Source organism: Anopheles gambiae (assembly GCF_943734735.2).
Source record: "Anopheles gambiae chromosome X unlocalized genomic scaffold, idAnoGambNW_F1_1 X_unloc_17, whole genome shotgun sequence".
NCBI classification, from domain to species: Eukaryota; Metazoa; Arthropoda; class Insecta; order Diptera; family Culicidae; genus Anopheles; species Anopheles gambiae.
In genome coordinates this window covers 15,001-27,500 of record NW_026902623.1, presented here as the reverse complement: position 1 = coordinate 27,500, position 12,500 = coordinate 15,001, and the positions used below count along the sequence as shown (strand labels likewise).

The 12,500-nt window shown below is 45.6% G+C and overlaps 1 protein-coding gene across 1 annotated transcript in view; it reads right to left on the bottom strand.

Annotated features, from left to right (window-relative positions):
- The window catches only part of LOC133394504 (putative uncharacterized protein DDB_G0271606), a gene marked incomplete at its 3' end in the record, with an annotated part of 3,835 nt that extends 1,901 nt beyond the window's left edge, over positions 1–1,934 (bottom strand). Inside the window, exon 1 of the mRNA XM_061663212.1 lies at positions 379–1,934. The remainder of the gene's footprint in view (positions 1–378) is intronic.
- Positions 1,935–12,500: the final 10,566 nt, after the last annotated feature.

The window sequence follows — 12,500 nt, the reverse complement described above, 5'->3', positions numbered from 1 at the left end:
AAATTTTCTGCACGTCGATGGTCACCTAAACTATGGTTACTCGTGTGACGGCACCTTAACAATCGGTCCGTCAGGGGCCGTACAGTCAACCCACCCAATTTCACCCGGAACCGAATTTTCATAAATTTGTTCCCCGAATAATATTAAATATTATTTCACTTTTTTCGGTCACAGAACGGGCGATTTTCGATCGGTTTTCACTGGATGAACGTTCTTTGGCCACCCGCTGGCCTTAAAAACCGCACCCGGCGAGAATCTGGGCAAATTATATCGCTGAAAACAGAGATCCGGCGAAACCTTGGCCCAGTATGGGCTGGATGACGCAAAACTTTTTTCACAATTTTGTGGTTTTTTCATGCGCGGATCACTTCTTTACACCTTTTTTCGTGCTCAGATGCACTGTTTACACTAAAATAGTGCAACTCAGGCACATTTTGGGCACTTTTCGAATTTCTTCTTTAGCACCACGTCACACAAACACACGGTGAGCATTCGCAATAGGCCGATGTCACAAACATTTTCCGCCCGTCGATGGTCACCTAAACTATGGTTACTCGTGTAACGGCACCTTAACGATCGGTCCGTCCGAGCTGTCAGGCCGTTTGACAACCGATGCCTAACTCAGGGGCCGTCAGGGGCCGTACAGTCAACCCACCCAATTTCACCTGGAACCGAATTTTCGTAAATTTGTTCACCGAATAATATTAAATATTATTTCACTTTTTTTCGGTCACAAACGGCCGATTTTCGATCGGTTTTCACTGGATGAACGTTCTTTGGCCACCCGATGGCCTTAAAAACCACACCCGGCGAGAATCTGGGCAAATTATATCCCTGCAAACAGAGATCCGGCGATTACTTGGCCCAGTATGGGCTGGATGACGCAAAACTATTTTCACAATTTTGTGGTTTTTTTCATGCGCGGATCACTTCTTAACACCTTTTTTCGTGCTCAGATGCACTGTTTACACTAAAATAGTGCAACTCAGGCACCTTTTGGGCACTTTTTTCGAATTTCTTCTTTTGCACCACGTCACACAAACACACGGTGAGCATTCGCAATAGGCCGATGTCACAAAAATTTTCCGCACGTCGATGGTCACCTAAACTATGGTTACTCGTGTAACGGCACCTTAACTCAGGGGCCATCAGGGGCCGTACAGTCAACCCACCCAATTTCACCCAATTTCACCTGGAACCGAATTTTCGTAAATTTGTTCACCGAATAATATTAAATATTATTTCACTTTTTTTCGGTCACAAACGGCCGATTTTCGATCGGTTTTCACTGGATGAACGTTCTTTGGCCACCCGATGGCCTTAAAAACCACACCCGGCGAGAATCTGGGCAAATTATATCGCTGAAAACACAGATCCGGCGATTACTTGGCCCAGTATGGGCTGGATGACGCAAAACTTTTTTTTCACAATTTTGTGGTTTTTTCATGCGCGGATCACTTCTTAACACCTTTTTTCGTGCTCAGATGCACTGTTTACACTAAAATCGTGCAATTCTGGCACTTTTTGGGCACTTTTTTCGATTTTCTGCTTTTACACCATGTCACACAAACACATGGTGGGGGGTTCATAGGCAACAAACACAAATGCACGATTTTTGTTGAATTTTTGCCTTAAAAACACTTGATAACGCTCTTAAAGGGTAAATCAGGTGCCCTGAGCACGTTTTTCACACTATTAAAGTCGATTAACGACGATTTTGCACTGTTTTTAAGTCCTTTTTTCGGAGCCCAAACACAACGTGTCGGTACAGTACGACCTCACGTTTGACACTACAGGGATAACTGGCTTGTGGCCGCCAAGCGTTCATAGCGACGTGGCTTTTTGATCCTTCGATGTCGGCTCTTCCTATCATTGTGAAGCAAAATTCACCAAGCGTAGGATTGTTCACCCTTTCAAGGGAACGTGAGCTGGGTTTAGACCGTCGTGAGACAGGTTAGTTTTACCCTACTGGTGTGTGCTTATAGTCGCTATCTTAACGGAATTCCTGTGCAGTACGAGAGGAACCACAGGTACGGACCACTGGCTCAATACTAGTCCGACCGGACTTTGGTATGACGCTACGTCCGCTGGATTATGCCTGAACGCCTCTAAGGTCGTAGCCAATCCGAGCTGATAGCGCTTCTCAAACCCATTAGGTGTTCGGAAGCTAGCGGGCCTAACAACCCTCTGAGATCCGTTGGAGTCTGCGTCTGCAGCCCGGCGTCTCATCCCGCTATACCTAGGCCGCAACGAGTGGAGTTCGCTGCACGTGTTAGTACCGTAACTGGGAACGCCGTTGGCTTGAGCTCTGCCCAACGTGGATATACCTAGTTTCGACACCTATCAACCGCCCGCAAACGACGGGACTTCAGGCTGGGAGCTGCGAGTTGTAGAGATGCGTTCGCATCGATCCTCTCAGGCGACCCATGCTTGGTGGTTTGTCCGTGTGCCCCTTCCTCGATGTGCGCAAGCTCGTCTTGGTCTGGGGACCACGTCGACACAGGGGATACTTTTGTGAGAGCAAGAGTGTACTTAGTTGAGTGTAGCAAGGGATCGCGTGCCCCTTCCTCGATGGCGCAACGAACCATCTTGGTCTGGGGACCGTGGTGCCGTGCTCTGGTGAAGCTTGGTGCGTGCTCTTTCCTTGTCAGACGAGTGACTTGACTTGGTCTGGAGACCGTTCCTTTACACTAGTGGACAAGAGCTGGCTACTTCCGTGTCAGACGAGTGACTTGACACGGTATGGAGCGGAACACGTAACACTAGTGAGCTTGTCGGCGTGCCTCGTTCTCGACTTGATTGTCTTGATGTGAGAAACGTGCCGACCAAACCAGTAAGCTTACACACCTGCTCGTTACAAGTTGTATAAGTTAATCCGTTTGGGCCGGTTGCCTTGCACATGATGGTGTTGTTGACCATGTTCGGTTAACACGTCGTGTGTCGAGGTGGCCGGCCTTGGTAGTAGGATGTCTTGTGCATGTGACGTGTTGACCTGGTTTGGTCGATGTGTCGTCGTGTACGAGATGACCTACTTACCCGTCAGTTGTCCAAGTTGTATCATGTGTTGACTTAGTTGACGTGTCATGTGCATGGATGATTGGCGTACGGGTCATGTATGGTGCACTTGCTTCAGTTGAAGGGATGTACTAGTACAGTTATATTAATTGTTTATTTCCCGATCTGGTCTTTTGGCTGGATCGCGAAAAAAACGCTAAGTCCCAAATCTTGAACTCGAGAGGAGAGCGCTGATGACAACCTTTTGGACTGGAGCTCCCTAGAATTCGGCTTTTTCCTTCTCTAAAGGGATGCACTGTTGTATGAATTGTTTATTCACGATCTGGTCGTTGGATTGGATCGTGAAAAAAAAAACGCTAAGTCCCAGATCCTGAACTCGACAGGAAAGCGCTGATGGCAAACATTTTGACTGGAAGTCCCTAGAAAACGGCTTTTTCCTTATTGGCATTATGTGGCACGTTTATTGTGGCTAGAACATTAATTATCCCCCAAATGGCACCAACGCTTGGCGAAAGTCTCGAAATACTCCTATCCCGACGCACCAGCAACCGCAACACGATGCAAAATAAATTGCACGAGCTGCTGATACTTGTACCATGCACGGTACACGGTACCAAATTATACCCCTGAAAGTGTGCAATTTGGTGCTATCCTAGGAAATTTGTTTGGGCAAGCCTAGCTACGCGTGTCGCACGTTGCATGGTCGTCGATCAGAGGTATGCAAAAGCACCTATCTAGGGGAATTACTTTATGTTCTAGTAGCAAGTTCGATTTTCCGGTCCAGCACGGCAGTAATCCTGCATGCATACACTCCATGTACCAAAAATGTATCAACCTAGGCGTTGCTCAGTAGCTTTTGGCGGCACATGTAAAAAGTATTCGAGTTCAGATTCTTGGAACTTTGCGTATTGTTCAAAACTAATAACGAAAACTAAATTATAAATGGGTAAAAGGCTAGGCGTTTCTCAGTAGCTTTTTTGCGCCACGTGGCAAAAGTATTCGAGTTCAGATTTCTGGGACTTAGCGTATTTTTCAAAATTGATTATGCAAATTGAAGTACAAATGGGGCATTAGCTAGGCGTTGCCCAGTAGCTTTTGGCGCCACATGGAGGAAGTAATCGAGTTCAAATTTCTGGGACGTAGCGTAGTTTTCAATCATAATAAACCGAATCAAACATAAAAATCATGAAACTTACACCACGTCCCTAGGTTATGCACAAAACGTAACGATAAAGTGCCGGCCAGGTTAGAGGTGCACCAAAATTGTGTACCGATTAGGAAAAGTACTCTATGTTCCTATGACTTGGGTGAAAAGTGTTGATTAACTGCTGGTTAGGATAGACAGTTGCTTATCGTACACATCGCAAACGAACACCCCTTAGTGAGCAGTAGCAGAAGTCGATGGAACAAAGCGAATGCATTACAAACTGATCAAGTAAAATAAGGAACGCTACGTACTAGGACTTCTTTCCAAGAATGGTGTCCGCGACGGGAGGGCAAGCGTCCTTCCCAGGTTTCCCTAGTAAACCTTGTATGGTAAACATACCCAAGCGTGTCCGTAAGCACGCAACGATAGTCACGAACGAGCACATACCTAGGGAAAGTACTCTACGTACTAGGACTTCTGTCCAAGAATGGTGTCCGCGACGGTCGGGCACTGTGACGCAATTACCAAATCCTAGAATCGTACAAGCAGTGTGTACAAACATAAACATTAACGCGTTCGCTCGGGCTGCGCCGTCCGTGTTGAACACAAATGTGGGTGATTATATGAGTGGATAGACAAAAACATGCGTGGCGAAGACAGTTTTCTGCACGATGTGCACATAGCTCATTTCGTCGTCCCGGGCTAATGGAAAAACACAAAAATATCGAGTATCTTTCTAGGTTTCTGTTATAAAAGGACAGGCCAAAAGGTGACCGGTTGAGATAAGCATTTTAAGCATACAAGCACTTTAATGCAACTTTTGATACAAAAACTAGGTACGTACACGTAGATTGTATCAACATGGACATCCATGATCGGGTACGCCCGGGCTGCGCCCTCCATGTTGTACTTTCCCTGATTGGTACACAATTTTGGTGCAAGTGTACCAACATGGACATCTATGAACGCGTACGCTCGAGATGCACCCTTCGTCTTGTACTTTCCCTGATCGGTACACAGTTTTGGTGCACGGCTATCCCGACCGGCAACTTGTACCTTTATCGACATCCATGAACACAAAGTGCGCGGAACAAAAATTGCTCGGTCAGACCTACAAAGTGCTATATCTCGAATACTAAACGTCGCAGATGGGTGTCGTAGAACAATTTTAAATTCGTCTAATGATTCTACATCCGATTCTGGATAGTGGTTTTTCGACCACTTTTCAACATTTTGTGACACCCCGAACCTAGGGGCAGCTCCCTAGCTTTTTTCAAAAATGTGCACCGAACGGGCCAGAGAGCTCGAGTAGTCGAAAAAAATTTTTTTGCTAAAACCCCTCAAAACGTGTCAGGAACGCACCCTAGATGATGAAAAGTGCAACCAGAATGTCAATCGACAACATGCCCGGGGGTACAAATTTGCTCTACGCGTCCCTAGGTAGGGTACTTTTTCATACAAACATCAAAGTGTACGGTGCACAAAGTGCGCGGAACAAAAATTGCTCGGTCAGACCTAGGACGGGCCATAACTCGAATACTAAACGTCGCAGATGGGTGTCGTAGAACAATTTTAAGTTCGTCTAATGATTCTACATCCGATTCTGGATAGTGGTTTTTCGACCACTTTTCAACATTTTGTGACACCCCGAACCTAGGGGCAGCTCCCTAGCTTTTTTCAAAAATGTGCACCGAACGGGCCAGAGAGCTCGAGTAGTCGAAAATTTTTTTTTTTGCTAAAACCCCTCAAAACGTGTCAGGAACGCACCCTAGATGATGAAAAGTGCAACCAGAATGTCAATCGACAACATGCCCGGGGGTACAAATTTGCTCTACGCGTCCCTAGGTAGGGTACTTTTTCATACAAACATCAACGTGTACGGTGCACAAAGTGCGCGGAACAAAAATTGCTCGGTCAGACCTACAAAGTGTTATATATCTCGAATACTAAACGTCGCAGATGGGTGTCGTAGAACAATTTTAAATTCGTCTAACGATTCTACATCCGATTCTGGATAGTGGTTTTTCGACCACTTTTCAACATTTTGTGACACCCCGAACCTAGGGGCAGCTCCCTAGCTTTTTTCAAAAATGTGCACCGAACGGGCCAGAGAGCTCGAGTAGTCGAAAAAAATTTTTTTGCTAAAACCCCTCAAAACGTGTCAGGAACGCACCCTAGATGATGAAAAGTGCAACCAGAATGTCAATCGACAACATGCCCGGGGGTACAAATTTGCTCTACGCGTCCCTAGGTAGGGTACTTTTTCATACAAACATCAAAGTGTACGGTGCACAAAGTGCGCGGAACAAAAATTGCTCGGTCAGACCTAGGACGGGCCATAACTCGAATACTAAACGTCGCAGATGGGTGTCGTAGAACAATTTTAAGTTCGTCTAATGATTCTACATCCGATTCTGGATAGTGGTTTTTCGACCACTTTTCAACATTTTGTGACACCCCGAACCTAGGGGCAGCTCCCTAGCTTTTTTCAAAAATGTGCACCGAACGGGCCAGAGAGCTCGAGTAGTCGAAAATTTTTTTTTTTTCTAAAACCCCTCAAAACGTGTCAGGAACGCACCCTAGATGATGAAAAGTGCAACCAGAATGTCAATCGACAACATGCCCGGGGGTACAAATTTGCTCTACGCGTCCCTAGGTAGGGTACTTTTTCATACAAACATCAACGTGTACGGTGCACAAAGTGCGCGGAACAAAAATTGCTCGGTCAGACCTACAAAGTGTTATATATCTCGAATACTAAACGTCGCAGATGGGTGTCGTAGAACAATTTTAAATTCGTCTAACGATTCTACATCCGATTCTGGATAGTGGTTTTTCGACCACTTTTCAATATTTTGTGACACCCCGAACCTAGGGGCAGCTCCCTAGCTTTTTTCAAAAATGTGCACCGAACGGGCCAGAGAGCTCGAGTAGTCGAAAAAAATTTTTTTGCTAAAACCCCTCAAAACGTGTCAGGAACGCACCCTAGATGATGAAAAGTGCAACCAGAATGTCAATCGACAACATGCCCGGGGGTACAAATTTGCTCTACGCGTCCCTAGGTAGGGTACTTTTTCATACAAACATCAAAGTGTACGGTGCACAAAGTGCGCGGAACAAAAATTGCTCGGTCAGACCTAGGACGGGCCATATCTCGAATACTAAACGTCGCAGATGGGTGTCGTAGAACAATTTTAAGTTCGTCTAACGATTCTACATCCGATTCTGGATAGTGGTTTTTCGACCACTTTTCAACATTTTGTGACACCCCGAACCTAGGGGCAGCTCCCTAGCTTTTTTCAAAATGTGCACCGAACGGGCCAGAGAGCTCGAGTAGTCGAAAATTTTTTTTTTGCTAAAACCCCTCAAAACGTGTCAGGAACGCACCCTAGATGATGAAAAGTGCAACCAGAATGTCAATCGACAACATGCCCGGGGGTACAAATTTGCTCTACGCGTCCCTAGGTAGGGTACTTTTTCATACAAACATCAAAGTGTACGGTGCACAAAGTGCGCGGAACAAAAATTGCTCGGTCAGACCTAGGACGGGCCATAACTCGAATACTAAACGTCGCAGATGGGTGTCGTAGAACAATTTTAAGTTCGTCTAATGATTCTACATCCGATTCTGGATAGTGGTTTTTCGACCACTTTTCAACATTTTGTGACACCCCGAACCTAGGGGCAGCTCCCTAGCTTTTTTCAAAAATGTGCACCGAACGGGCCAGAGAGCTCGAGTAGTCGAAAATTTTTTTTTTTGCTAAAACCCCTCAAAACGTGTCAGGAACGCACCCTAGATGATGAAAAGTGCAACCAGAATGTCAATCGACAACATGCCCGGTGGTACAAATTTGCTATACGCGTCCCTAGGTAGGGTACTTTTTCATACAAACATCAACGTGTACGGTGCACAAAGTGCGCGGAACAAAAATTGCTCGGTCAGACCTAGGACGGGCCATAACTCGAATACTAAACGTCGCAGATGGGTGTCGTAGAACAATTTTAAGTTCGTCTAACGATTCTACATCCGATTCTGGATAGTGGTTTTTCGACCACTTTTCAACATTTTGTGACACCCCGAACCTAGGGGCAGCTCCCTAGCTTTTTTCAAAAATGTGCACCGAACGGGCCAGAGAGCTCGAGTAGTCGAAAATTTTTTTTTTTGCTAAAACCCCTCAAAACGTGTCAGGAACGCACCCTAGATGATGAAAAGTGCAACCAGAATGTCAATCGACAACATGCCCGGGGGTACAAATTTGCTATACGCGTCCCTAGGTAGGGTACTTTTTCATACAAACATCAACGTGTACGGTGCACAAAGTGCGCGGAACAAAAATTGCTCGGTCAGACCTAGGACGGGCCATAACTCGAATACTAAACGTCGCAGATGGGTGTCGTAGAACAATTTTAAGTTCGTCTAATGATTCTACATCCGATTCTGGATAGTGGTTTTTCGACCACTTTTCAACATTTTGTGACACACCGAACCTAGGGGCAGCTCCCTAGCTTTTTTCAAAAATGTGCACCGAACGGGCCAGAGAGCTCGAGTAGTCGAAAATTTTTTTTTTTGCTAAAACCCCTCAAAACGTGTCAGGAACGCACCCTAGATGATGAAAAGTGCAACCAGAATGTCAATCGACAACATGCCCGGGGGTACAAATTTGCTCTACGCGTCCCTAGGTAGGGTACTTTTTCATACAAACATCAAAGTGTACGGTGCACAAAGTGCGCGGAACAAAAATTGCTCGGTCAGACCTAGGACGGGCCATAACTCGAATACTAAACGTCGCAGATGGGTGTCGTAGAACAATTTTAAGTTCGTCTAACGATTCTACATCCGATTCTGGATAGTGGTTTTTCGACCACTTTTCAACATTTTGTGACACCCCGAACCTAGGGGCAGCTCCCTAGCTTTTTTCAAAAATGTGCACCGAACGGGCCAGAGAGCTCGAGTAGTCGAAAATTTTTTTTTTTGCTAAAACCCCTCAAAACGTGTCAGGAACGCACCCTAGATGATGAAAAGTGCAACCAGAATGTCAATCGACAACATGCCCGGGGGTACAAATTTGCTCTACGCGTCCCTAGGTAGGGTACTTTTTCATACAAACATCAACGTGTACGGTGCACAAAGTGCGCGGAACAAAAATTGCTCGGTCAGACCTACAAAGTGTTATATATCTCGAATACTAAACGTCGCAGATGGGTGTCGTAGAACAATTTTAAATTCGTTAACGATTCTACATCCGATTCTGGATAGTGGTTTTTCGACCACTTTTCAACATTTTGTGACACCCCCGAACCTAGGGGCAGCTCCCTAGCTTTTTTCAAAAATGTGCACCCGAACGGGCCAGAGAGCTCGAGTAGTCGAAAATTTTTTTTTTTTGCTATAAACCCCCTCAAAACGTGTCAGGAACGCATCCCTAGATGATGAAAAGGTGCAACCAGAATGTCAATCGACAACATGCCCGGGGGTACAAATTTGCTATACGCGTCCCTAGGTAGGGTACTTTTTCATACAAACATCAACGTGTACGGTGCACAAAGTGCGCGGAACAAAAATTGCTCGGTCCAGACCTAGGACGGGCCATAACCTCGAATACTAAACGTCGCAGATGGGTGTCGTAGAACAATTTTAAGTTCGTCTAATGATTCTACATCCGATTCTGGATAGTGGTTTTTCGACCACTTTTCAACATTTTGTGACACCCCGAACCTAGGGGCAGCTCCCTAGCTTTTTTCAAAAATGTGCACCGAACGGGCCAGAGAGCTCGAGTAGTCGAAAATTTTTTTTTTGCTAAAACCCCCTCAAAACGTGTCAGGAACGCCACCCTAGATGATGAAAAGTGCAACCAGAATGTCAATCGACAACATGCCCGGGGGTACAAATTTGCTCTACGCGTCCCTAGGTAGGGTACTTTTCATACAAACATCAAAGTGTAACGGTGCACAAAGTGCGCGGAACAAAAAATTGCTCGGTCAGACCTAGGACGGGGCCATAACTCGAATACTAAACGTCGCAGATGGGTGTCGTAGAACAATTTTAAGTTCGTCTAATGATTCTACATCCGATTCTGGATAGTGGTTTTTCGACCACTTTTCAACATTTTGTGACACCCCCGAACCTAGGGGCAGCTCCCTAGCTTTTTTCAAAAATGTGCACCGAACGGGCCAGAGAGCTCGAGTAGTCGAAAATTTTTTTTTTTGCTAAAACCCCTCAAAACGTGTCAGGAACGCACCCTAGATGATGAAAAGTGCAACCAGAATGTCAATCGACAACATGCCCGGGGGTACAAATTTGCTCTACGCGTCCCTAGGTAGGGTACTTTTTCATACAAACATCAACGTGTACGGTGCACAAAGTGCGCGGAACAAAAATTGCTCGGTCAGACCTAGGACGGGCCATAACTCGAATACTAAACGTCGCAGATGGGTGTCGTAGAACAATTTTAAATTCGTCTAATGATTCTACATCCGATTCTGGATAGTGGTTTTTCGACCACTTTTCAACATTTTGTGACACCCCGAACCTAGGGGGCAGCTCCCTAGCTTTTTTCAAAAATGTGCACCGAACGGGCCAGAGAGCTCGAGTAGTCGAAAATTTTTTTTTTTGCTAAAACCCCTCAAAACGTGTCAGGAACGCACCCTAGATGATGAAAAGTGCAACCAGAATGTCAATCGACAACATGCCCGGGGGTACAAATTTGCTATACGCGTCCCTAGGTAGGGTACTTTTTCATACAAACATCAACGTGTACGGTGCACAAAGTGCGCGGGGTCAGACCTAGGACGGGCCATAACTCGAATACTAAACGTCGCAGATGGGTGTCGTAGAACAATTTTAAGTTCGTCTAATGATTCTACATCCGATTCTGGATAGTGGTTTTTCGACCACTTTTCAACATTTTGTGACACCCCGAACCTAGGGGCAGCTCCCTAGCTTTTTTCAAAAATGTGCACCGAACGGGCCAGAGAGCTCGAGTAGTCGAAAATTTTTTTTTTTGTTAAAACCCCTCAAAACGTGTCAGGAACGCACCCTAGATGATGAAAAGTGCAACCAGAATGTCAATCGACAACATGCCCGGGGGTACAAATTTGCTCTACGCGTCCCTAGGTAGGGTACTTTTTCATACAAACATCAACGTGTACGGTGCACAAAGTGCGCGGAACAAAAATTGCTCGGTCAGACCTGGTACGGGCCATAACTCGAATACTAAACGTCGCAGCTGGGTGTCGTAGAACAATTTTAAGTTCGTCTAATGATTCTACATCCGATTCTGGATAGTGGTTTTTCGACCACTTTTCAACATTTTGTGACACCCCGAACCTAGGGGCAGCTCCCTAGCTTTTTTAAAAAATGTGCACCGAACGGGCCAGAGAGCTCGAGTAATCGAAAATTTTTTTTTTGCTAAAACCCCTCAAAACGTGTAGAAAACTGATTTTAGATGATAAAAAGTGCAACCAGAACGTCAAACGACAACTTTGTTGGGGGTACCCTTTTTACTCTACGGGCCACTAGCTTAGGCGCGCCAACAGCGCTTTCCTCTCGGGTTCCCATTTTTTGCCCTCCTGGGATTATGATCATTTACTCATTGCCTACTATAGGGAAGGTACCTTGCTTCGAGGTCAAAAATGAAGATTTCACCAAATCGTAGTTTTAACCTCTATTTAGTCGTAGGAGCATGGTTTGCAGTGTCCGTGGGTCATATAAGCCCCCGTTTGGGTCATACGTCCCCTCCCCGATGAAAATCGTCATATGACTATAGGCCGAACTTATGAAGCAAAAGTGGTGTCTGGTGGGTTCTGCCGATGATCTTAACCTATGATTTTGAGTTTCCACCCTTTCAAAACGTTTCCTGGAGCAGTACATCACGGGTCTACGGACCCAAAGACTTCGTTGCGATGGTTTCAAGCATAAAAGTTGTAACAGCTAAGGGTTTTTAATACGCGTATATTAAATCCTTGCTTGAAACTAAGCTTCGTTGTCTTTAAACTCTGCAAGACCAATCGAACTTCTTAGGGAAACTCGAAGGATTCACGCTAAGCCGGTGGTGCAGGGCACATAGCGTGATGAAACCGGGTTTCCCTACCAAATGTGGCATATTTTTTCCCTGAGAGCGAAGCTCAGACCCACGTAGGGGAGAGCGAAGTGGAACTTAAATGTTCAATGCAGCAAATGTTCGCCATGCGGATAAACAAGTTGGAATAGTTCAATGTAGTGTAATGCAAACACGAATCGCAAATAACGATACGGGACCCAGAAGCAATTCTGCGGATCCCTCGGGGAGTGGTGAGTTGATATAAATTAGAAGTGAAAATCCAAGTTGTTCGGGCTCCGGCT